A 27,579-nucleotide genomic window follows, 5' to 3' on the forward strand; every position below is an offset into this window, starting at 1 on the left:
ACTCACCATACTCCTAACGGAATACCTTTGGGTGTCTTCTTTCTAGAATGGGGTCATTTGTGGGGTTCCTATACTGCCCTGGCATTTTAGGGGCCCTAAACCGTGAGGAGTAGTCTAGAAACCAAATGTCGCAAAATGACCTGTGAAATCCTAAAGGTACTCATCGGACTTTGGACCCCTTAGCGTACTTAGGGTGTAAAAAAGTGCCACACATGTGGTACCGCCGTACTCAGGAGAAGTAGTATAATGTGTTTTGGGGTGTATTTTTACACATACCCATGCTGGGTGGGAGAAATATCTCTGTAAATGACAATTGTTTGATTTTTTTTACAAACAATTGTCCATTTACAGAGAGATTTCTCCCACCCAGCATGGGTATGTGTAAAAATACACCCCAAAACACATTATACTACTTCTCCTAAGTACGGCGGTACCACATGTGTGACACTTTTTTGCAGCCTAGGTGCGCTAAGGGGCCTAACGTCCTATTCACAGGTCATTTTGAGGCATTTGTTTTCTAGACTACTCCTCACGGTTTAGGGCCCCTAAAATGCCAGGGCAGTATAGGAACCCCACAAGTGACCCCATTTTAGAAAGAAGACACCCCAAGGTATTCCGTTAGGTGTATGGCGACGAGTTCATAGAAGATTTTATTTTTTGTCACAAGTTAGTGAAAAATGACACTTTGTGAAAAAAACCCAATAAAAATCAATTTCCGCTAACTTTTGACAAAAAATAAAATCTTCTATGAACTCGTCATACACCTAACAGAATACATTGGGGTGTCTTTTTTCTAAAATGGGGTCACTTGTGGGGTTCCTATACCGCCCTGGCATTTTACGGGCCCAAAACCGTGAGTAGTCTGGAAACCAAATGTCTCAAAATGACTGTTCAGGGGTATAAGCATCTGCAAATTTTGATGACAGGTGGTCTATGAGGGGGCGAATTTTGTGGAACCGGTCATAAGCAGGGTGGCCTTTTAGATGACAGGTTGTATTGGGCCTGATCTGATGGATAGGAGTGCTAGGGGGTGACAGGAGGTGATTGATGGGTGTCTCAGGGGGTGGTTAGAGGGGAAAATAGATGCAATCAATGAACTGGGAAGGTGATCGGAAAGGGGTCTGAGGGGGATCTGAGGGTTTGGCCGAGTGATCAGGAGCTCACACGGGGCAAATTAGGGCCTGATCTGATGGGTAGGTGTGCTAGGGGGTCACAGGAGGTGATTGATGGGTGTCTCAAGGTGTGATTAGAGGGGGGAATAGATGCAAGCAATGCACTGGCGAGGTGATCAGGGCTGGGTTCTGAGGGTGTGGGTGGGTGATTGAGTGCCCTAGGGGCAGATAGGGGTCTAATCTGATGGATAGCAGTGAGAGGGGGTGATTGATGGGTAATTAGTGGGTGTTTGGAGGAGAGAACAGATGTAAACAATGCACTTGGGAGGTGATCTGACGTCGGATCTGCGGGCGATCTATTGGTGTAGGTGGGTGATCAGATTGCCCGCAAGGGGCAGGTTAGGGGCTGATTGATGGGTGGCAGTGCCAGGGGGTGATTGATGGGTGGCAGTGACAGGGGGTGATTGATGGGTGATTGACAGGTGATTGACAGGTGATCAGTGGGTTTTTACAGGGAAGAACAGATGTAACTAATGCACTGGCGAATTGATAAGGGGGGGGGCTGTGGGCGATCAGGGGGCGGGGGGGGGATCAGTGTGCTTGGGTGCAGACTAGGGTGGCTGCAGCCTGCCCTGGTGGTCCCTCGGACACTGCGGTGATTTTGGCGCGATCACGTTTTGCGCTTCTATAGCACTGAAACGCGATCGCCTGGAAATCGCCTGAAAATGGTGCAGGCTACGCGTTTGCGTTTGGCGTTTTTGCCCGTTTTTGGGCAATTTGCAGCGATTAGCGCAAATCGCCCAAGTAAGAACGGGCCCATAGGGTTTCATTACGCTAGCGCTTTTAAAAAGCGTTTAAACGTTTTGCGAAATCGTGGCAAAACGCTCTAGTGTGAATGGGGCCTCAATGTGATTCTTGTTTTCTATACTATAGATTCCTGGGATTCTGCGGTTCAAAAAGGGAGTGGGAGGAGTGGGGATTGCCAACTGTGGTTTTTTTATCATATTGTACCCCTAACCTATTGAGAATGTTGCATAGCTTTAAAGTGGCCACACACCATACAATAAAATTATCCAATTTTAAATCAATTCGATAAAAACGATTGGTTGTTCTGAAAAAAAAAATAATTCGTTTGAGAAATCTGATCGAATTTCCCATTTTTATTCAGTAAAGAAAGATCGAGAGCGTTGGATTTTTCTGAAACTTGAATGCTGTATGGTAGATTGATAATTACTTGACCCAAGCAATATTTTTCTCAATTTTCAATCATTTTTTTCATAATTGGGGAAAAATTTTACATATGTGTGTGGTACATCCAGGAGAGTAGTCAAGGAAGCAGAAGGTCATAACAGATAAACAATAGCAATGTAGCAATATCCTAGTCTAGGTGTGAAGTCCTTGGTTTCAACACCTGGGATCTAGACTAAGTACACAGATAACACAATGCAATTAGTACTTTAAGCTATCAATGGAAACTGGCTAAGTGTGGATCCCCAGCTCCAGCTGGTTCTAGCACACTGTAGGATCTGACTAATGGCCCATACTCACGGGCAACTTTTAGGGCCTGTCGCCAGCACACGTGAGCGTGTGGGCGACAGGCCGGCGACAGCTCCTCACCAGGTCCCTCCGCGTACACACGCGGAAGAGGGACCAGCGGCGCGACGGAAGCTGTCGCCGACGTTCCTCCTCCCCCCGCCGGAAGCTCCGTATACTTCAATGGAGGTTGCTGTCGCTAGTCCGCGTACTCACGCGGACTAGCGACAGTTGCGGCGGCGACTGTTGCCAGGTGATTGAGCAGTTCAATCGCCTGGCGACATCAGCAACGGGCGATAGTTCGGGGTGCGCGCCCGTGCAACGGCGCATGCTCACGGGCGACCAGTCGCCGCAACACGCGCACGCCGCGTGTTGCGGCGACAATTGTAGCCCGTGAGTATGGGCCATAAGGGTCTGAGCGCTAACACGTAGCATTTGCAACAGCAGACAACCAGCAACTGACAGGCAGGTCCTATATATACTCAGAGCGCTCCACAGCGCTGCCCCAGTCACTCAGCCAATCCGAAGCACTACTGGAGTCAGCTGACTGGCTGATCAGCTGACTCCTCTTTTGCTTGCATAAATGTCCTGTCGCCTGGCGCGCGCGTAGCTCTCAATCTATGTGCACTAGAAGGACCAGGCAAAGCAGCAGCATGTAACTGCGCGGCGGAGGCCGCCGGCTGACACGCGGAGATAGCCGCCATGCCGCCTGGCCATGCCTACGCTATCCTTTACAGTTGCCCAAACTTTCGCATCCCACTGTATACCCATCCTTATGTCAGGTACACTTTAATATATTTGATCACTCTGAGACACAGATACAGACATTTAGCTGAGACAAAACAAGAATAAGGATCCATAAGGAAGGTTCGTAATGGTGTGTGCCATGAGGGGGGGTGGGATGGTGGGAGGCCAGCCTCACTACTTACCTATGGTCACAACCCTGAAACAAGCATATGCCTAATCTAGTCAGTTTTTGGTCAGAAACATCTGATCCGTACGCTTGTTTGGAGTCTATGGCTAAAAAAACAAACAAACAAAAAAAGAACAAAAAACCCCAAAACTATAAAAGGTAGAAGATCAGCAGAACAGCCAGGTAATGTGTATTGTTTATAAATGAAATAAATATGTCATCCTCCATCCATCTCTCACCTTGAGTTCCCTATAACCTCAGTATGCAGGAGGAGAGTGCAGCAGCCAATTATAGCAGCAGCTGAGTCACTTGCAGAGACAGTATATACGTTCGGATTAATAGGAACATTTTTATATTGTGCTGAAGTCCTCCCTAATGAGAGACTGCTGCATTTTACAGCAGATCAGACAGCTGTCACATCCAATAACAAGTGAACAAAATACAGACGATACGAATAATCACCACAGCACTGGAGAAAGGGAAGAATAGGAACAGTTTGTTTAATCTACAATTAATCTGACACCCAGGCGCCGAAAACCTGCAAGTTATTAAAAGTGACACCCACTTTTCCAATTCTACCAGGTTTGTCATCTCGAGAATCTTCTACAGTCTGTGGTCTCCTTTCTCTGTGTCTTCCCATGATATAGCTCCCTCCCCCCCGTCCGAGCGTCTAATGTATTCGCCGCAGTGATAGTCGCTTCGGACGGATCGGCGTGGCAATTAAAAGTGAAACTGGGGAACCAGCTGTCACCAGACTCCTCTGGGCTGAGATGAGCTTTCCGAATATTTTTGTCGTTCTTTTTAATTTGAGTGTCTCTCGGAAGGTGTAGCTGCCCGTCCAAGCCAATCTAAGAACTGAACAGCATAATCTATATGTTCTCTATAGTCACTGTTAAAATAAGAGAAGTTGATAGAAATTTAATGCTAGTTTTCTGTACAGAACAATATATACACCTATATAGGTCTGTTGTATGATAAACAGAAAAGTTAGCCTGTTGTTAAAGTTTATTTGTGTATCGAGTAACAGCCTGCAGCATCAGCTATAATATAGCTAGCTAAGCACAGGACATTACATGGTTAATCTGAGTACTCCAGTCACCTGACACTCTAGTCCAATCAGAACCCAGCCTCACTCTGAGATCTTCTAGAATCTTCTATCCAGACATGCCAGCAGCCATCTTACAGACAGAATCTTCAGAGCTTATGAGAGAGACAGAGCAGAGAAACTGCCCTTAAGATCCTATGAGGCCAAAATAGGTGAGCTACCTTGGTATATATGTACTGATTCATGCTGCTAATGACAATGTTAGTGGTTATATGTTAGAGTCTATACTGAATACTGTTTTGTATGTTTTCCCCTAGTTCTACCGCACTTACGCTTGAAATCGCTTTCTACCACTTGAAACTGCTAAGATTGCATTCTACTATGTTCAGCCACCAATATTACTAAAACTGTGATCATCTTTATTCCTGATTCCCTACCCTGATGATGTTACCAATAAAGAAAGTTATTTTTGTACCAGCGGTATGTTCTTAAAGTCTTTCAAGGATCCGAGGACAGTTACAGTAGAACTATTACCCTCTGAGGAGGCGAGAAGACGCACCTCATCAGAGCTAGAGCAGAAGCCATACCAAGTGTGCCTCAGAGTGTAATTGCTAAGCCCTTAAAGTGACAGCGCACAAAAGGTCAAAAAGCACTTTAAAGCTAACCTGCCTTCCCTGTGGCCACAGAGTTCACAAAACACCACAGTAGAAGCAGAAATAGAGCCAAGTATTGCACCCAAGTAGATGTATGCCTTTCCTGCGGCCTTCAGAGTCACAACATTGCCACAGTGAGAGTGCACATATCGACAGGCGCGCCAACACACAGAGTGAAACAACCACGTGCTGCAATTCACCTCGAGCAACCGCACACAATCAGAGCAACAATCCTCACTGCTGCATCTCTGCATGTAAAGACACAGACACTCACAGCTGCATCTCTGCAAGTAAAGACACAGACAGTCTGCATCCTGTAAGCAACTACAAGCAAGTCAAAGTCCCTCACCTTGCATCTACATCTGCAAAGACTGATCCTGAGTGATTCCTAACTTCTGTTTCAAAAGACACTAATATTAAATCAGCAGTCAAGTCACTGTATCCTGCTCTTCATAATAAGGTCAGAGTTTCCTGTTTATTCCTTATTGATGATTATGTGCTGAATTTGGCACATCAAGAGACATTTGCATTATAAGGACTTATGTGTATTTGAACAAAGTTATTATTCCTTTGAGTTTAACTGCTATTTAACTATTTCAGGTCAAAATGTCTGTTTATAGTATTTCAATGCCATTGTTAGAGGGTGAAGAGTTAAATAGTGAGAGATATTCCTTACAGCAGAAGGTATTAGAGTTGAGGGAAACCTTAGAGGCAGAGACAGATCCTGAAGAGATAGAAAGGATAAATTGTGACATAAAAGAGTACCTGTCTAAGATAGAGAATTTAGAAGCTGAGCTTAGGGAGTCTCAGGCAGTCTCAGAACAGATAGGCCAGTTGAGACAGTCATCTCGTGAGAGAAGACCTACCCCAAAAATGCTAGAATATATGCAACAAGAGGCTGCACAAAGAGAAAGGAAATTCAACCAAATGTACATAAAATGGAAGACGCACACCAATGAGGTTCGCATGAAGCTAAAACTAGAGTGTGCAGAGTATGAATTATCCAACATGATGGATGCTGTACAGAAGCAGGAGTTAGATATGAAGACAATATATGATGAGCTAAGGTCACCCACGGCACCCTCCCAGGACATTAAGAGGAAGATCGACACCTGCACTGCAATAACAGCAGATTTATTAGGGCTTATGAGAATACGATCAATTGAAACCGACTTTGATGCAGAGACAGAGAGGACAAGGCTACTACAGCTTTATAAAAGGGATTATGCCAAGTCTGTATATGGATCTACAGTTTCAAGAGCAACCTCTTCCAGCAAACATTCTAGCCACTTATCTAAGTGCACAAGTACCTCAGCCAAAAGGGTAGAAGCATGTGCACAACTTGCCGCTAAAAAGGCTGTGATTGAGATGGAAGCTGCAATCGATGCACAACGTCTACAATTAAAAAGGTTGAAAAACCAAAGAGACATTGAGGTCATGGAAGCTAAACGTAGGGTGTATGCTGAGGAGGAAATAAAGGAGAATTGTGATAGATCCAGAGCAGCACTACATGAGAGAACAGATCCCTGTCCTTCTGTCCTCACTGAGGAAAATAGAAAGAAATCTAAATCCGTGTGCAGTGAGAGAACAGATTCCTGTCGTTCTATCCCCACAAGTCATCATAGTGACCAAGAAAATGTTGCAGCTATTGCCCAAGCTATACATGAGACAATGGTTCTTACAAGACTTCCAACTCCTGAACCTACTGTATTCTCAGGAGACCCACTGAAGTTCATAGAGTGGAGTACAAGCTTTGAAGCACTTATTGCACGTCGCTGCCCCAATTCAGCAGACAAGTTGTTCTACCTACAGAAGTATGTTAGTGGAGAAGCAAAGAGTGCTCTTGAAGGTAGCTTCTACAGGAAAGATGAAGAAGCCTACAAACAAGCATGGGAAAAACTGAATGCAAGGTATGGTCATCCCTTTGTAGTACAGCGAGCCTTCAGAGAAAGACTTAACAGTTGGCCAAAGATAGGCGCTAAAGAGTATGTTAAGCTTAGAGAGTATGGTGACTTCCTGCAAGCATGTAGCAACGCCATTCCACACGTAAAGGGTTTGCAAGTACTGAATGACTGTGAAGAAAATCAGAAAATGTTACTTAAGCTACCTGACTGGGTGACCTCAAGATGGAATCGTCATGTAACTAAACAGTTAGACCAAGGCAAGGAGTATCCCAGCTTTGAAGAGTTTTCTTCGTTTGTCAATACAGAAGCACGCATAGCATGCAATCCAGTGTCATCCCTCCACATTCTGAAACCTTTGGAAGGAAAGCCAACAAGAGAGGTAAAGCGTGCAAAGGCAACTTCATTTGCAGTCAATGCAGTGGATAAAGGCAATGATACCAAGGAGAGTAAGCCTAAGGTCACTGATGTGAAGAACAGAGAGAAAGTACAGACGGATAGTCACACACCTCTTCAATGCATGTTCTGTGGAGAGAGCCACTCCATCTACAAATGTCAACAAATGAAGGAAAGGTCTGTAGAGGAGAAGAAAAGATTCATACTGGATAACCAGCTCTGTTTTGGGTGCCTACGAAAGGGACACAGTGCTAAGGACTGTAAGAGAAGAGCCACCTGTGGCATTTGTAAAGGACGTCACCCAACCCCATTACATGAGGAGCAGCCAAAGAAGGATAAAGCTTCAACACCCAGTACTCCAATTGAGGGAGAAAGCGTATCCACACTATCCTGCTGTATGGTTGAAAGTGAGAGCAAGAATACTTCAATGATCATCCCAGTGTGTATCTCATCTCCGGGTACAGAAAGTAAGGAAGTACTTGCTTATGCACTACTAGACACACAAAGCAGTAACACTTTTATTGACCAAGAGGTCTGTCAGAAATTGCAAGTAGCCATGGAGCCAGTGAAGCTTAAGCTCTCAACAATTATGGGAAAAGACTCATTGGAAGATAGTCAAAGAGTCACAGGACTAAAAGTCAAGGGACTTTGCTCAGTTGTCAGAATAGATCTACCTCCGGTCTATACAAGAGACTTCATACCCCTTGATCGTGAACACATACCTACCTGTGAAACAGCTAAAAAGTGGAAGCACCTATCAGTCATCTCTCATAAAATACCCCCTCTGAAGGAGTACGGTGTTGGGCTCCTGATAGGTTATGACTGTTCTAAAGCACTGATGCCACGACAAATAATTGCAGGAGGGGATGATGAACCATATGCCATCAAAACTGATTTAGGATGGAGCATTGTCGGAGGGCCACAACAGGCTGCATGCTCAAGACAAGTAACCGGGTTATGTCATCGCATATCTGTCAAGATGTCACTAACTCCAAGTCCTGCTACAGTAATCAAGATTCTTGAGTCTGACTTTGCAGACACCAGCTCAAAAGAAAGGAGCATATCTCAAGAAGATATAAAATTCCTACACATCTTGGAAGGAGGCATTGAGCAAAACCAACAAGGACATTTAGAGATGCCCTTACCTTTCAGAAAACACCCTTACCTTCCAGACAATAGGAATCTTGCCTTGGTACGACTAAGACGTTTGGAGAGGAAGCTGGGAAAAGAGCCAAAATTCAAAAGTGACTATTTTAAGTTTATGGAAGGCATCATCCAAGACGGAGATGCAGAAAGAGCTGACAATCAACCAGACCTGGGAAAAGTTTGGTACATTCCACATCAAGGTGTCTATCACTCGAAGAAACCAGACAAGATCAGAGTGGTATTTGACTGCTCAGCAAGGTATGATGGTGTTGCATTGAACGATTATCTGCTAACGGGACCAGACCTCACGAATATGCTGTCTGGAGTTCTCTGTAGATTTCGGAAATACCCTATTGCTGTCATGTGTGACATTGAAAAGATGTTCCATAGGTTTCACGTGAAAGAAGAAGATAGAGATTTCCTGAGGTTCCTATGGTGGGAGAATGGAAATACTAATACAGAGCCTGTAGAATATCGCATGAAAGTTCATCTGTTTGGAGCAGCATCATCCCCAGGTTGTGCCAATTATGGTATGAAACACCTTGCCAGTCAAAACGAAAGAAGTTATCCATCTGCAGCAAACTTCATTAAGAAACACTTTTATGTCGACGATGGACTTATAAGCCTGGAATCTGCTGACTCAGCGATCAAATTAGTGAAAGAAACCCAAGAGTTGTGTGCAAAGGGAAATCTGCACCTTCACAAATTCATCTCAAACAACAGAGAAGTGTTGGAATCCATTTGCGAATTTGAACGTGCATCAGCAATGGAAAATGTAGACCTCAACTATGATGATCTTCCAGTCCAGAATGCACTTGGCCTGAGGTGGGATGTTGAAAAGGATGAGTTCTTCTTTAAGGTCTCAATTGAAGAGAAACCAGCAACAAGACGTAATATTCTCTCCATGGTAGCTTCTGTGTATGATCCATTGGGATTCTTAGCCCCAGTGATCCTCAGAGGAAAAGGAATACTCCAAGAGCTGTGCAGGCAGAAGCTAGGTTGGGATGACTCTATAACAGAAGAACTGAGGCCAAGGTGGGAGAGTTGGATTAAGGATTTGCCAGATCTTGAAGGGGTCAGAATACCGAGGTGCTTCGCACCCTACAACTTTGGAAAGTATGACAGAATTGAACTGCATCACTTCTCAGATGCTAGTACTTACGGTTATGGCCAATGTTCCTACATCAGGGTGATAAGAGATGAAAAGGTACATTGCTCCCTTGTTATGGCCAAGACCAGAGTTGCACCTACCAATGTTCTCACAATACCAAGACTGGAACTAGCAGCTGCTGTAGTTTCTGCTTCAATGAGCAAGTTCCTGAGAGATGAATTAGAGTTCAAAATAGATGAAGAGTACTTTTGGACAGACTCACAGGTGGTTCTAGGCTACATAAATAATGAAGCTCGAAGATTTCATGTCTTTGTGGCGAACAGAGTTCAAAGAATTAGAGAAATTACTAATCCAGACCAGTGGTACTACATTGAGTCAGAAAAGAACCCAGCTGATCATGCTTCAAGAGGTCTTAAAGTTTCAGAAATGAAGGACTCAAACTGGTTCACAGGCCCAAAGTTCCTATGGGAAAGGATAATAGTACCCAAGAAAGGTTTCCTAGAGCTATCAATGTGTGATCCCGAAGTGAAGGCCATTCAAGCCTTAAACACAACAGCCAAGGACCAAAAATTGGCATACTCCTAGGAGAAATGTTCAAATAAACGACATAGCGATGGTCAAAGAAGAGGACATACCCAGAAATCGATGGAGAATTGCTAAAGTTCTTGAAGTTCAGTAAGACAAAGACAGATTGGTGAGAAAAGTGCAGATGGGAGATTCCAAATTAAGTAAGAAAGGAGAACGTCTCACCACTCCACTCATACTAGAACATCCTATCCAAAAACTGGTTGTTCTTATCTAGAATAATAAAGGACATTCTCAAAGTGCCTAGCAAGAAGGAAGAAGTAAAATTCCCTTAATTTATGCAACCCAACTCAACAATTAAAGCATAAATTAGAGGTAATTTGGTGGGAGTGTAGCTGCCCGTCCAAGCCAATCTAAGAACTGAACAGCATAATCTATATGTTCTCTATAGTCACTGTTAAAATAAGAGAAGTTGATAGAAATTTAATGCTAGTTTTCTGTACAGAACAATATATACACCTATATAGGTCTGTTGTATGATAAACAGAAAAGTTAGCCTGTTGTTAAAGTTTATTTGTGTATCGAGTAACAGCCTGCAGCATCAGCTATAATATAGCTAGCTAAGCACAGGACATTACATGGTTAATCTGAGTACTCCAGTCACCTGACACTCTAGTCCAATCAGAACCCAGCCTCACTCTGAGATCTTCTAGAATCTTCTATCCAGACATGCCAGCAGCCATCTTACAGACAGAATCTTCAGAGCTTATGAGAGAGACAGAGCAGAGAAACTGCCCTTAAGATCCTATGAGGCCAAAATAGGTGAGCTACCTTGGTATATATGTACTGATTCATGCTGCTAATGACAATGTTAGTGGTTATATGTTAGAGTCTATACTGAATACTGTTTTGTATGTTTTCCCCTAGTTCTACCGCACTTACGCTTGAAATCGCTTTCTACCACTTGAAACTGCTAAGATTGCATTCTACTATGTTCAGCCACCAATATTACTAAAACTGTGATCATCTTTATTCCTGATTCCCTACCCTGATGATGTTACCAATAAAGAAAGTTATTTTTGTACCAGCGGTATGTTCTTAAAGTCTTTCAAGGATCCGAGGACAGTTACAGAAGGCGCGAGGTGGGAGCGGAGGGGAAGGAACGCCGCGGTTAAAAATGGAAACCCTTGTCACGTATACAGGGAATGTGACGGTGTTCATTTATCCAGGTCACGGTATAAACAAGGGGGTTGATCTAGGCTAAAAGTGTAGCTGAGATAGAGCCAAAGAAAAAATGTATTCATACCCAGAGGCATAGCTAGGGTTTCCAGCGCCCGGGGACAAAGACTATTAATGCGCCCTGTAAGGTCAAAAAAGGGGCGTCGGCATGGTAATGGGTGGGGCCAAATATACATGACCTTAGCAGTGGTGTAAAAGGTCTGGCAGGGAAGTTTGAGCTCTGCCATAGTGTTTCCCCCCAAAATACATGTAATCTGACAGCATTTCACCAAAAATACATGTAATTTGGCAGAGGTTCCTCCAAAATACAGATATTTGACAATGGTTGCCCCAAAATAGACACAATCTGGCAGCAGTGGTTCCCCCAACATACATATAATCTGGCAGCTGTTCCCCAAAATACACTTAATCTGGCAGCAGCGGTTCCCCAAAAATACAGTTAATCTGGCAGCAGTTTCCCCAAAATAGGTGCCCCCAGTACAGGTAACCAGGTCTATAGGTGTCCCCAGTGGTAGTAACCAGGTAAATAAATAAAAAAAAACCACAGGTCACAGCTGGGCGCCCCTAGGGACCCAGCGCCCGGGGGCACTTGTCCTACCCCGCCCACCCCTAGCTACGCCCCTGTTCATACCTGGGGCTTCCTCCAACCCCCTCCAGCCTGATCTCTCCCTCATCATCCTCAGTCACTGCCTGGTTCGTTTGCAACTTGCCCCGTTAAGTTATTGCGTCGGGGCCAGTCTGCGCAGGAGCAGAACGATCCCGGCCACGGGAGCGCGACAGGAGCATGCATGCGGACTGGAGGACTCTCCGGGGCAATTTACTGAGGATCCAGGTGGCGACTGAGGATGACTAGGGAGCGATCAGGCCGGAGGCTGGGAAGCCCCAGGAATGTATACAATTTTTCTTTGGCCCCATCTCAGGTTTCCTTTAAGGCCGGTTTCACACTGTAAACGGGCAGTAGCGATGTGGGTTGCGTTGCGCGCGCTGCATCCCACTACCAGAAACAGGCCTTCAGCAGTGGCGTAGAGGTAGCAACCGCATCGGGGCCCTTGGGCTAGAGGGGCCCACCCCTCAAACACAGTATTAGCTTTTTATTGGTCCTGTGCTGATAATATTCACTTCTATGGTTGATTTGAATAGCAGTGATCATTAACAAACAGTTTCACCCTGTTTGTTAATGCCCTGGGGGGGGGGGGGGGGGGCCCAATGCTAAGCTTGCACTGGGGGCCACAGCTTGTTAGCTATGCCACTCGCCTTCAGGGAACACCGCGTTCGTACACTGTGTTCCCTGTCTGGCCACCAGCCAAGCAGGAAGTGATGCGCGCTTGCTGTCACTTCCTGCTTCGGGTATACGGACGTGCACAGAAGCGTGTTGTTAAAATATGTTTCACTCAACCTCGACATTTTTAAAGTCCCTGCATCGCCATAGACTAACATGACACAAATATGCAAGTTAATGTAGTTTTGTCCTAGCATCAGGGATGCATTGAAAACGTCACTTCTGTCGTGTTGCACCGTACTGTGGCAGTATGAAAGTCTCCATAGAAATACCGTACCGCACCGCCCTGGTGTGAAAGAGCCCTAAGGTGGCCAAACACCATGCAATTTTTTTAATATCTTTTCAATTCAAGAATTGCAATGCATTTTTCTGACTGATTGTAACATTTCAAAAAAAATGGAGTGGGCTTTGGGTGTGAGAACTCCCTCTAGGAAAAGGCACAGGAGACAAAAAGGGAGCCCGATTGTGCAGTATGTAACGACAATATAATAGTAGAAAATGTGTATAAGAACTACTCACAAAGGTGGGTTGCAGGGGGGCAACGACCACAGGAAGCAGGTGGAGACAATAAACCCGACTCCACTCGGGGAGGTCACCGGGGACCTGGATGCAGTCGCTCTCTTTGAAGAAAGATAGGAAGCAGATCTCGATCGTGGTAAGACCACGGATACTCTGCTTCCACCCCTCAGACGGGTGGCGTGTCGGGTATGTCAAACACTAATTGGGTTAAAGAGGCGCCCTGGTGTATGATAAAAAAGTTTAAAACAGTTTAAAAATCGATAAAGAAATGAGGTAGCTTACCTCAATGACGAAAAATCTTTGTGGTACAAAAGATTTTATTAGTGATAGCACTGGCTCGATTGTAAACGTTTTTATCATACACCAGGGCACCTCTTTTACCCAATTAGTATTTCAAAAACTTGGCCAATGTACCACACACATATGTTACATTTTTCACCAATTATGAAAAAAATGATTGAAAATGGAGAAAAATATTGCTTGGGTCAAGTAATTGTCAATCTACCATACACCATTCAAGTTTCAGAAAAATCCAACGCTCTCGATCTTTCTTTACTGAATAAAAATGGGAAATTCGATCAGATTTCTCAAACGAACTTTTTTTTTTTTCAGAACAACTAATCGTTTTTATCGAATTGCTTTAAAATTGGATAATTTTATTGTATGGTGTGTGGCCACTTTAAAGCTATGCAACATTCTCAATAGGTTAGGGGTACAATATGATAAAAAAAAAACACAGTTGGCAATCCCCACTCCTCCCACTGCCTTTTTGAACCGCAGAATCCCAGGAATCTATAGTATGGAAAACAAGAATCACATTGAGGCCCCATTCACACTAGAGCGTTTTGCCGCGATTTTGCAAAACGTTTAAACGCTTTTTAAAAGCGCTAGCGTAATGAAACCCTATGGGCCCGTTCTTACTTGGGCGATTTGCGCTAATCGCTGCAAATCGCCCAAAAACGGGCAAAAACGCCAAACGCAAACGCGTAGCCTGCACCATTTTCAGGCGATTTCCAGGCGATTGCGTTTCAGTGCTATAGAAGCGCAAAACATGATCGCGCCAAAATCACCGCAGTGTTCAGTGATTTTTCCACGTGAAATCGTGGAAAAATCACTCCTGCAAAACGCCGGCAAAAATTGCCAGCGTTTTGAAAATGCAGGTGTAAATAGAGCCTGAGGGCCCATTCACACTGGGGTGCTTTGCAGGTGATCAGCAAAGCGCTGAAAAGGGTTCCAAGTGTGAACCGGTCCGTAGAGAAAAAAATTCCCTTGGGGCAAACTTACCTCGGTAGGGGGAAGACTATGGATCCTAATAAGGCTTCCCTTGTCCTCCTCATCAGAGATGGATAAAGATGTAATGGATGGGGCCCTATGCAAGGCAGGGCCAGATTAACCACCAAGCAACACAGGTACTTGCTTAGGGCTCAGTGAGAATAAGGGGGCCCATTTTTGAGTGGGCTGACTGCTGGGCATTAAAGTCTATAATTGCTCCCACGTCCCCACCAGACCTCCAGATCCGCATGGCCACCCGGCGTCAGCATAGAGAGCAGGACAAGAAGAATCAAGTTTCTTGTTGCTAAACCTCGTGGTGTTCCGGTTCCAGAAGCAACTGAGCGCCAGGCAGCATCAACTTCCTCTCGCACTGACTTCAGTGCTGCCTGATAGAGACAAAGCCGCAGCTTCCAGCGTCTACCCAGGAGCCCGGCATCAGTGAACGGCTTGTGAGTTTATTAAGTAACTTCCTGTGTGCTGATGATGGAGCTGCAGCCATTTACTTCCTATGCACAGTTCTTGATGCTGGGCAGCTGCGGGTCGGTCTCTATCAGGCTGCATTGAAGTCAGTGCGAGAGGAAGTTGATGTTGCCTGGCGCTCAGTTGCTCCGTACCGCACCGCTACCGCCAATCTGCAGTCTGAAACCTGCCCTAATGGTTTTATCATCACAGAGTGCCGCAACCAGTGTGTCAAAATAAAGAAAATGTATTGAGTGCAGTAGGGCTGTCATAACAAGTCAAAAAATAGTCTATAAAGTATTACTGAAAAAAAAAAATTTACACCAGAAGCTCTTTCAGATCTTGGCTGGGTCTTCGTTCTAATTTACAGAAAATTCAGATAAATAGATCAGCAGGGAGCTGTCGCTCGTTCGGCCAGACTGCGCTGTTTGCTGAAATAAGCAGGTTTATGCGAAGGAACGCTCTGGCCCTGAAGCAAGGCTGGTACCTGTCACACCGCGCTCCAAGCCGCTGCGCCAAGCAGTAATCACACTCCTCGTCACCTCCCCAGACTACCACTGTAAACAGAAAATATGTCTTACGCCTCAAATGGCAACATTTAACAAAAACACTCATTGTACTATTCACTGTGCGAAGACGACTTATGCCTGGTACACACATACAATTTTCATTGGCCAATAATATATTTCACTAGACACCTTTAAGATGGACATTAACGATCCAATTTCTAGCGAAAAATCGTTTGAGCGATCAGAAATTCTGATCGGAAGTGAAATTGTTCACTACACCATCAACGAACCAATCTTTGCTTCCTATCAATCACAACCAACAAGAAAATCCAAATTTTGGTTAGACAAAAATCTAATTGGATGACTGATTTTATAATCGTATGTAATTGATTGTGCCCATCAACGGAGATAATTTACAACCAATCCGATCAGAATTTCTGATCGCTCAAACGATTTTTTGCTAGAAATTGGATCATTAGTGGCCACCTTAAGATTTTTCAGCATGTCCAAACAATACATGTGATCAATATCAGCACGAAATTGGTCACATCGCTGATTAGGCATGTTTTTGGCGGCACCAATTTTCATCTGATTTTGATAATAATTATCAAATCGGATGGTCGATCAGCTGCCAAATTTAAAGATGTTTGGCCTCCTCAGAGGCGTAGCTATGGGGGGAACAAGATGGAGGCGCAACATCAGAGGGAGGTGCTAGATCAGACTGCAATGTCCTTTAACCAGCCTGGCGGTTTGATTTTTTGCGGCGCTCTGGCGCGAGTGTTTTTTTTAACCTACCTTTTTTTATATCATGTAGCTAGCCTAGCGCTAGCTACATGATTCCCCCCTCCCTGTGGCATCCCACTCACCCCTCCGATCGCCGGCGGCGATCATACCCAACAGGAAATCCCGCTCTGAATGGGATTTCCTGTTAGGGCTTCCCTTATCACCATGGCGACGATCGGAATGACGTCATTGACGTCATGACGTCAGGGGGAGTCCTGATCCACCCCATAGTGCAGCCTGGCGGTGATTGGCCAGGCTGCGCTGAGGGTCGGGGGGGGGCCCTCTTTCGCGGCGCATAGCGGAGGATCGGCGACGATCGAATTAAACTTGCTAGCTGCGTGTTTTAAATTTTTTTTTAAAAAAAAGACCAACCAGGGGCTGAGATATTCACCGCGGCAGTAATGGACGAGCTGAGCTCAACCGTAACGCTAAGGTGGTTAATACCTCCCAGTCTTCACAGCATGTACCTGTGAAGGAAGCATCGAAGGTCAGATCTTCTCTCCTGCTCCCTCCTCCTGCTTGCCGCCCACTCTCTACCTTCATCTAGCCCTCCTCTCCTCATTAGGCCTACCACACCCGCATTCTTGCATGGCCACTCCCCTTTTTGACGCAAGGGTCCCCATGAGGGGCTGCAACTTAAGTCTCTGAAAAAGATACAACCAGGCTAGATGAGAGTGATTAAACTGTTAAAAGGGCACTATGGCAAAACATTGTAAAATTTAAAATATGTGCAAACATCGACAAATAAGAAGGACGTTTTTTCCAGAGTACAATGAACCATAAATGACTTTTCTTTTATGTTGACGTCACTTGTACTGGTTGAACTCGATGGACGTATGTCCTTTTTCAACCAAAATAACTATGTAACTTACAGGGCCGTTTCTTGCCCCGTTCAGCCGGTTCTGCTGAACGGGGCGCCGATGAGTGACAGATTGGGGGGCGCCAGGCCGTCCCTGTGGCCGCCGCCACTGCTCCCCCTCCCTCCCTCCTGGCGCCTCACTCAGACCTCGATCAGGCGGCGACCAATCGTGCGGGCGCTAGGACCCAGCGCCCGCACTATGCGGAAGTGACATCACTTCCGCATATAGAGCGGTTGCGTCCGGCGCCCGCCGGTACTGGTCGGGTCGCCGCTGATCCTGAGGTCTGCAAGGTAAGGGGGGAGCGGGAGCGGCGGCTGGGGGCTCCCTGTCACTTACTGCTCAAACGGGCTCCCTGTCACTCACTTCCTAAAGGTACTCCCTGTCACTCACTTCCTAAAGGGGCTCCCTGTCACTCACTTCCTAAAGGGGCTCCCTGTCACTCACTTCCTAAAGGTACTCCCTGTCACTCACTTCCTAAAGGGGCTCCCTGTCACTCACTTCCTAAAGGGGCTCCCTGTCACTCACTTCCTAAAGGGGCTCCCTGTCACTCACTTCCTAAAGGTACTCCCTGTCACTCACTTCCTAAAGGGGCTCCCTGTCACTCACTTCCTAAAGGTACTCCCTGTCACTCACTTCCTAAAGGGGCTCCCTGTCACTCACTTCCTAAAGGGGCTCCCTGTCACTCACTTCCTAAAGGTGCTCCCTGTCACTCACTTCCTAAAGGGGCTCCCTGTCACTCACTTCCTAAAGGGGCTCCCTGTCACTCACTCACTTCCTAAAGGGGCTCCCTGTCACTCACTCACTTCCTAAAGGGGCTCCCTGTCACTCACTCACTTCCTAAAGGGGCTCCCTGTCACTCACTCACTTCCTAAAGGGGCTCCCTGTCACTCACTCACTTCCTAAAGGGGCTCCCTGTCACTCACTCACTTCCTAAAGGGGCTCCCTGTCACTCACTCACTTCCTAAAGGGGCTCCCTGTCACTCACTCACTTCCTAAAGGGGCTCCCTGTCACTCACTCACTTCCTAAAGGGGCTCCCTGTCACTCACTCACTTCCTAAAGGGGCTCCCTGTCACTCACTGCCTAAAGGGGCTCCCTGTCACTCACTGCCTAAAGGGGCTCCCTGTCACTCACTGCCTAAAGGGGCTCCCTGTCACTCACTGCCTAAAGGGGCTCCCTGTCACTCACTGCCTAAAGGGGCTCCCTGTCACTCACTGCCTAAAGGGGCTCCCTGTCACTCACTGCCTAATGGGGGTCCAGGCTGGCTACATGTACTGGGGAAACTGGCTGTTTGTCATTATGTGCATTTACTGGTGAAAAGCTGTCTCTTATTATGTGCATTTACTGGTGAAAAGCAGTCTCTTATTATGTGCATTTACTGGTAAAAAGCAGTCTCTTATTATGTGCATTTACTGGTGAAAAGCTGTCTCTTATGTGCATTTACTGGTGAAAAGCGGTCTCTTATGTGCATTTACTGGTGAAAAGCGGTCTCTTATGTGCATTTACTGGTGAAAAGCGGTCTCTTATGTGCATTTACTGGTGAAAAGCGGTCTCTTATGTGCATTTACTGGTGAAAAGCGGTCTCTTATGTGCATTTACTGGTGAAAAGCGGTCTCTTATGTGCATTTACTGGTGAAAAGCGGTCTCTTATTATGTGCATTTACTGGTGAAACGCTGTCTCTTATGTGCATTTAGTGGGGAAATTTTGTCAGTAAAAATAATCTTTTGTCAGTAAATTTTTAGGTATTTGTCAGTAAAAAATAACGTGAAAGGTTGGCAACACTGGCAGGCTGCGCGGCGCAACGGGAAAGATACAGGCAGCCCACCTCACGCTTGGGCTTGGCGGGGGGAGGAGCCGACGACAGCGAGCGAGAGTACGGTGGCCGCAGGCAGCCATAAATACGCAGTGTGTGACTGCGTCGCACTCGCAGAGCCTCTCAACCTGAGTCAGTCCAGAGACTAGCAGACTGCCAGGCAGTCAAAGCCAGCCAGGAGCAAGCCCATGGAAGAGGGGTAGGAATGGGGTACCACATGCATGCGTAAAGAGGTGGAAGGTGTGGGTGTGATTAGGCAGGACATGGGTGTGGTTATGTGGTTGGGCGCGGTTAATTTAACCACTCCCATAGGCGCCAGAGAAAATCTTGCTGCCAGGTGCCAGGCACCCCAGGCTCACCCCTGTGTGCAGCAGCAGTGTGCGGCGGAGCCCAGCCCCAGAAGGATGAGTCTTTTTGGCCAGTTGGACTCGGGCTCCTCGCTGCCACTGCTGCTAGTGGGTGCCTTGGCCCTTGCTGCCGCTGCCCGCTAGCACCTCCATGGTCCCCTGCCCGGACCCCCACCGTTCCTGGCCCGGCGCCTTCTTCCAGTTCCACCTGCCATGAGATGGACCTCATGGTAAGTAGGCAGTAAGGCAGGCAGTCTATGTACAGCACTGCCTCTCTCTTTCTGATGTGGCTGCTGGGGGAGGGGGGCGCTCTTTTTGCCCTGGGCTGGTGGTCAGAACCCACCATGGTGATGGTCTAACAGTGTGACTCCCTGGCTGGGGGTAGGGGGGCACTCTTTTTGCTCTGGGCTGGTGGTCAGAGTCTGACCACCAACCAGCCCAGGGCAAAAAGAGTACCCCCCCCTTCCCCAGCCAGGGAGTCACAGTCAGACCATGGTGGGCTCTGACCACCAGCCCAGGGCAAAAAGAGCACCCCCCCTACCACCCACAGCCAGGGAGTCAAAGTCAGACCATGGTGGTCTGACGGTCAAACCACCATGGTCTGACTGTGACTCCCTGGCTAGGGGGGGAGAGGGTCACACTTTTTTTCCCTGGACAGGTGGTCAGACCACCATACTGTGACTCCCTGGCTAGGGGGCGGAGGGGGTCACTCTTTTTTTCCCTGGGCAGGTGGTCAGACGCAGAGTAAAAAAATTAAAAATAAAATAAAAATGGTGAGTTGGTTTCAAGAAGCCTTTTGACATGATTTCACTTAGCAGCTTTGATTGGGGGGGGGGGGGGCAATTTTTTGACTCTCGAACTGGGTGAAATTTAGCCTAGAAACTGCCCTGGTAACTTACAGTAGGTAGTAGAAATCTGACAGAAGTGACAGGTTTTGGGCTAGTCCATCTATTCATAGGAGATTCTCAGCGAGGCTTTTATTCATTATGAAGATATTCCCTAAAAAGGATTTAAACAATAATGCTGGTCAGCTTCCCTGCTCGTTTTGCAGTTTTTTGGCAGTTGGACAGAGCAACTGCCATTAACTAAGTGCTTTTGAAAATAAATAAATCCCTAAAAATCCCCCTATGAAGAGATGGACTAGTCCAAAACCTGTAGCTTCTGTCAGATTTCTACTACCTACTGTAAGTGACAGAACATTTTAAATGTTAACATTTTTTGCCATAGTGCCCCTTTAATTAATGAGTCAAGGGGAGGGCATCAAGCATGCTGACTATGATGTCATCTGAAGGAGTTTTGGGAACAGGCACGCAGGCCTCATCAGCCTTTTGGAGTTTGCATTATGGTCATCATTTATTTCTCCCAGTGCTGGCTTTTTAACTCTGATTGGAGGAGCAGATTTCCATAAAACTTGGGGACCTCTCCGGCACTTCAGAAATGAAAAGTATTTTTATTGAGTTTTCGGCGCAGTCCGGTGGGACAGGAAAGCCACCGGTGACTAATGACTGCGCAGCGTCTGCAGAGAGCAGCTCTCACTGCGTCTCTCTCTATCTCTCCCCGGTCGCCCTAATTACCTGAACGGCGGATGCTGCATGCTTAATTACTGCAGACTGGGAGCGCAGAATTCCCATTGTGCCAGACCTGCGAGGGGCCCGCCGGTGCTGTGTGCGCATATTCCCAGCAGCAATAACAAATTATTGACTTTGCAGTTGTAATTGTTAAACATATGAAGATCTATCAGAGGCCTCGTGGGGATGAGCGCAACGATCGCTGTGACTTTCAGAGCTGAATTTACAGCCCAGCTCCCTAATCCTGTGCAGCGCTCTGCCGCAGTCCTGGTTTCTCTCTCTCTGATGTAAAAGGATGCCAGAGCAGAATGAAGGAGGAAAAAACGGGGGGAGCAGGCATGTACTGGCAGCTGACCTGATACCCTCTGCTCCCCCAGTTCTCCTCTCTTCCCCTCCGATCCTACCTAAATGCTCCCCGGCAGCCTCTTCCGGTCGGGCATTAGTATGCAGGCAGGGAGCGCATGCACATGATGTCACGACTACGTCATGTGCAGAGCGTGCCCAGCAGCGGGTGCGCGCTGTAGGACACGCACAGCAGGGCCAACGCCTGCGCACTAATGCCTGACAACTGCAACCCGGAAGAGGTTTTATTTAGGTAGGATCGAGGGGCAGACAGGAGAACGGGGGAGCGGTGGGCATCAGGGAAGCTGCCAGTACATGCCTGCTCACCCCTTTTTTCGTCCTTCGTTTTGCTCTGGTATCTACAAATTACTTTTTTGAAAGTAGCCAGAAACCCCTACATCAGTTGATGCCCGCACCATAGACCTCTAGAGCAGCCAGCTGTGATCTGACCATGCCCTGTCCAGGGGACTTTGTTTAATATTAAAGGTGGCCATGCATCAGGTGACTTGGCGGCCGATCGACCATCCGATAAGATTATTATAATTGGATTGGATGAAAATCAGTGCTGCCAAGAGCATGCCCGATCCACGTTGTAATGTATCGATCAGACATGCTGCAAGATGTAGGGCCAACATGCTCGAACGAGTGTGCGGCTGTAACTAAGTGCTATATTGGGATGAGCGACGAACGCAATGGAACTCCCGGTGCTGCTCCCCCTATGTGTAATGCGCCCCCCAGTGCCCTGTGCAGTATACTGTGTTCATGCGTTTCCTCCTGGCCAGTCTGTATGTCCAATCCATAGGTAAACGCAGGGGGGATTACAGCTGCCCAGAATCCCCCTCAGACCATGGTTGGTGCAGTGTCTGGGGACAGGCACAAGTTGAGACACCAGAATATCTGCAGGCATCCTGCAGCTCACAGCACCGCCCCTTTCTTTCCCTGTTACAGTTGACTTTGGATGGGGCAGCAGCGTGTGTACAGAGCATGGAGTAGCAGCATGTGTACAGAGCATGGAGCAGCAGCATATGTACAGAGCATGGAGCAGCAGCATATGTACAGAGCATGGAGCAGCAGTGGGTGTACAGAGCACGGAGCAGCAGTATGTGTACAGAGCACGGAGCAGCAGTATGTGTACAGAGCATGGAGCAGCAGCATATGTACAGAGCATGGAGCAGCAGCATATGTACAGAGCATGGAGCAGCAGCGTATGTACAGAGCATGGAGCAGTAGTGTGTGTACACAGCATGGAGCAGCAGCGTGTGTACACAGCATGGAGCAGCAGTATGTGTACAGAGCATGAAGCAGCAGTGTGTGTACACAGCATGGAGCAGCAGTATGTGTACAGAGCATGGAGCAGCAGTGTGTGTACAGAGCATGGAGCAGCAGCGTGTGTACAGAGCATGGAGCAGCAGTGTGTGTACAGAGCATGAAGCAGCAGCGTATGTACAGAGCATGGAGCAGCAGTGTGTGTACACAGCATGGAGCAGCAGCGTGTGTACACAGCATGGAGCAGCAGCATGTGTACAGAGCATGGAGCAGCAGTGTGTGTACAGAGCATGGAGCAGCAGTGTGTGTACAGAGCATGGAGCAGCAGTATGTGTACAGAGCATGGAGCAGCAGTGTATGTACAGAGCATGGAGCAGCAGTGTATGTACAGAGCATGGAGCAGCAGCGTATGTACAGAGCATGGAGCAGTAGTGTGTGTACACAGCATGGAGCAGCAGCGTGTGTACACAGCATGGAGCAGCAGTATGTGTACAGAGCATGGAGCAGCAGTGTGTGTACAGAGCATGGAGCAGCAGTGTGTGTACACAGCATGGAGCAGCAGCGTGTGTACACAGCATGGAGCAGCAGCATGTGTACAGAGCATGGAGCAGCAGTGTGTGTACAGAGCATGGAGCAGCAGTGTGTGTACAGAGCATGGAGCAGCAGTATGTGTACAGAGCATGGAGCAGCAGTGTATGTACAGAGCATGGAGCAGCAGTGTATGTACAGAGCATGGAGCAGTAGAGTATGTACAGAGCATGAAGCAGCAGCGTATGTACAGAGCATGGAGCAGCAGTGTGTGTACACAGCATGGAGCAGCAGCGTGTACACAGCATGGAGCAGCAGCATGTGTACAGAGCATGGAGCAGCAGTGTGTGTACAGAGCATGGAGCAGCAGTGTGTGTACAGAGCATGGAGCAGCAGTATGTGTACAGAGCATGGAGCAGCAGTGTATGTACAGAGCATGGAGCAGCAGTGTATGTACAGAGCATGGAGCAGTAGTGTATGTACAGAGCATGGAGCAGCAGTGTATGTACAGAGCATGGAGCAGTAGTGTATGTACAGAGCATGGAGCAGCAGTGTATGTACAGAGCATGGGGCAGCTCTGGGGAACCTAACAGAGTCAGGTATGAGCACAGCTCTGTTCCCCTGCTGTGTGAATTCTTCACTTTACCCTTCATTACCAGAGTCGTCTGTCCTCATTAGTATCTGTATCCAAACTGCTTCTGATCGATCCCGTTGTCGGTCGGACGGATGGGAAATTGCGTTATTTGTACCCAGCAAGATGTCCTACCATATTATTATACTGTGTTGTGTGTGGCTGAGGGAGACCTTTCAGGAATCCCCCCTTTAAAAACCTGGGTTTGCCCCTGCAATCCCAGCATTGCGGCGCATCACTTGTATTCATGAGATTGAATCGTCTTTGGGCCCAGGTAGATTGGGAGGTGTGAAGCGGTCTAGCCAGTAGGAGGTGTGTTACACCCCCCACCTCCTCCTTTCCCCAGCACTGCTTGGTAAATCTGTGGGCACAGTTTATTAGTAATAACCACTATTCAAGGCATGCATAGTGGTAATTACTATTACCAATAAATCCCCTATAAAGCATCAGTGAAACAGCTGAAGTAGGGTCTTAAATGGGCCTTTTGAAGCAGTGTTCCATTCATGGTAACATCCTACACAATCCTCACTCTACACCACAATAAGGCAACTGTACTAATCACTTCATCACTGTGCTTTTATGGCTTTAGTTAGGATCCTTCTAACTCTTGGAACTTTGGCAGTCAATACCTGAATTGATCTGTTCATCCCAGTCCATCATGATCAGCTTTTCATAGACACAGCTCCAAACATCACATGACATGAAAGGTCGGAAACAGTAAATTCGGGCGCCTGAGGCTAGTGGACAAATCGGGCGCCGCCATTCACTCCTATAATAAATATCGTTTAATGGGCGCCCGATAGGAAAAAAGGGCGCCGGAGAAAAATAACGTTTTAAAAGCGGCGCCCGGAGACTTAATGTTTTATTACTGTTTCTCATGATTACACATTATTTAATGATTTATACATTTTTAAATTTTATTTTTAAACGAAAAACAGTACAATATTTTTTTTAAACATTATTTTTAAACGAAAAACAGTACATTTTTTTTTAAACATTATTTTTAAACGAAAAAACCAACAGGGGGGTCTTAGGTTTAGGCACCAACAGGGGGGTCTTAGGTTTAGGCACCAACAGGGGGGTCTTAGGTTTAGGCACCAACAGGGGGGTCTTAGGTTTAGGCACTAACAGGGGGGTCTTAGGTTTAGGCACCAACAGGGGGGTCTTAGGTTTAGGCACTAACAGGGGGGTCTAGGGGTTAGGGGTAGGTACAGGGAGGGTTACTTAGGCACCAACAGGGGGGGTCTTAGGTTTAGGCATCAACAGGGGGGTCTAGGGGTTAGGGGTAGGTACAGGGAGGGTTACTTAGTAATTTTTTTTTTTAAACGTTATTATACGTTTCACTATTTAAACGAAAGATTAACGTTTTTACAATTGCCGATTTAATGCACATTATTTAATGATTTATAACTTTATAAAACATTAATTTTAAACGAAATACAGTACAATACATTTTTAAACGTTATCCATGCTTATCGTTAAAAACCCGGCGCCCTTTTTTCCCAGCGCCCCTTTTTAACGTACGCTGAAAGGTCTCTCTTTCTGACAGCTCGGCTTTGAAACGGCCTCTCTTTTTCAAGTTCTAGAAAGTCAGGAAACACGTTTTTCTATTGGTTTCACCTCAGTGAAGATTGACCAGAGCTTACTGGTTATGATCAATGCGTTTCTTCTCACTCTTGTTCTCTGCACCACTGTTTCATCTGCCGCGGGAGGACTCAAGGCAGACAGGTGAGCAGCCCAATGTCCCTTCAAACACGTGTTGTGTTCCTCCTCTCCTTATTTCAGAGAGGCGGCTGATGAGCAACAGTTTTCATTATCAATAATCTATTAGCCGACATGCACAATGCAACCCCTGTAAATAATCTTGGGTCTTTGTACAGTCTCGGCACGTAGGTGAATTTATTCCAGAGCCGGATGACTCAATCGGTGACTGGCAAAAATCTATTAGGCGTAAAAGGAAACAATAAAATCGACAGGGGTCCATTCAATACGGTCAATGTGTGCAGCGTCATACGGAGATAGCGAAGGTGTTGATAATTAGCGAGCGCTCGTGCTTCCTCTGTAGAAAGGGATTGATATGCTGAGAGGTCGGATCAAGTTCATCCTTTTATGTTCCGCTACGAAAGAGACCTAAAAGATTTTTTTTTCTAATGACGTGTCTGTAGAAAGTCATAAAACTAAACAATTTCTTCTTAGTGGAAATGCAAGTTAATATTATGGGATGTGCTGGGGTGTTAAAAGTACTTAGCACACACTCCTGAATTAAACGGACACACAGTTATTAATCTTGTTTGGAGGTGGAGACTAAATTTCAAACATAAATTTAATTAACACAATATAAAAGTCTAAGCTGTGCTGAACTGTGAAGTGAATGGACAGTGGGTTGGAGGGTAAGTCTGAGTCAATAGTCCCAATCGCGCAGGTCAAGGGTTCTTCTCCAAATCACACTGCCATGTAAACAATACACACCACCCTACTTAATAAAAACCAAAACCTACCATGTTTCACCGCCTCAATGAGGGCTTTGTCATGGGTACAAAAGTGCTCAGTGCTAGAGTGCATAGTGCTTAACCACTTCAGGACCATAGGCTTACACCCCTCTAGTGACCAAGCTATTTATTACAATTATGTGCTCTGCAGCTTTAAAAGCTCGCTGCAGAGCCATATATCTGAGCACACAAATGAATCCTCACCCTTTTCTGCCCACCAACAGAGCTTTCTGTTGGTAGGCTCTGATCGCTGCTGGGGTGTTTATTTTTATTTTTTCATTTGTAGTTGTTTAATAAATTTGACAATTTTTTAATTTATTTTTCTTAAGACTCTCCCTCCTCCCGCCAGCTAATCCCAGCGATCAGCTCTCATAGGCATCAGCCTATGAGAGCCGATTGCTCTGTGAGCCTCTCCAGGGGTCAGCCGAGTGACACGGCTGTCCCCAGTACAGCGCTGCCATAGATCGCAGCGCTGTACAGTGTAGATAGGTGGCGGTTTTGCCGTCTAAAAGTCTCCTTGTGGCGATTGCCGCTGGGAGACTGATGACGGAGTGGAGCTCCGGTCTCCTGCAAAACTCTGCCCCAGGACTTGACGCCTTTTGGCGTTATGTGGTCCTGGGTCTGCCACCCTCCTGACACCGATCAGCGTTAGGTAGTCGGGAGGGGGTTAAGTGAAATATCTACATAACAATAAACATTGACATAATATCACATAATATTAGCCTGGTGGATAAATCAGCAGCCAACTGAGTTAAGTGACACATTAAAAGCACACCTGGGCCCAGACCGAAATCATTGCAATTTATAATCGCTCTCTGCTGCTCGGAAGAACTTCTGGGTGGCTATGGAGAAAAGGGGACCGGATACGGGGAATCAGGCATGGGTGGGGGGGACTCCAAGGTACAACAAGCAGTGGCAGCACACTAAGGAGGACCACCATGGGCTTCCATCAATTTTTTTTTTCCCCTCGTTCAGGGGTACTTTAAACTGATAGCATAGTAAATATGTCTGGCACTGTGAAAAGGCCCCAAAGGCCTAGGAAATAAAAGGGGGAAGGGCTAAACAGGAAAGACAAGGATATAAATTGAAAAAGGGGTTCTGCTGACTAAGAGAGCTGGGCATGAAAGAGAGGTGCTGTTGTACATTGATAGTACACATGGAGCTCGATTCACTAACCGGCCCTAAGCCGTTTAGTGTGCCTTATCACTTAGGCCCGGTTCACATTAGCGTTCGCTATCAGGATTTTCCGGATCGGATCCGGAACGCATACTGTACAAACGGAACGTACGTTCCGCATAGCAATGTAATGTCTATGCGGACGTTCACACGCGTCCGTTCCGT

Source organism: Hyperolius riggenbachi, chromosome 4 (assembly GCF_040937935.1).
Source record: "Hyperolius riggenbachi isolate aHypRig1 chromosome 4, aHypRig1.pri, whole genome shotgun sequence".
NCBI classification, from domain to species: Eukaryota; Metazoa; Chordata; class Amphibia; order Anura; family Hyperoliidae; genus Hyperolius; species Hyperolius riggenbachi.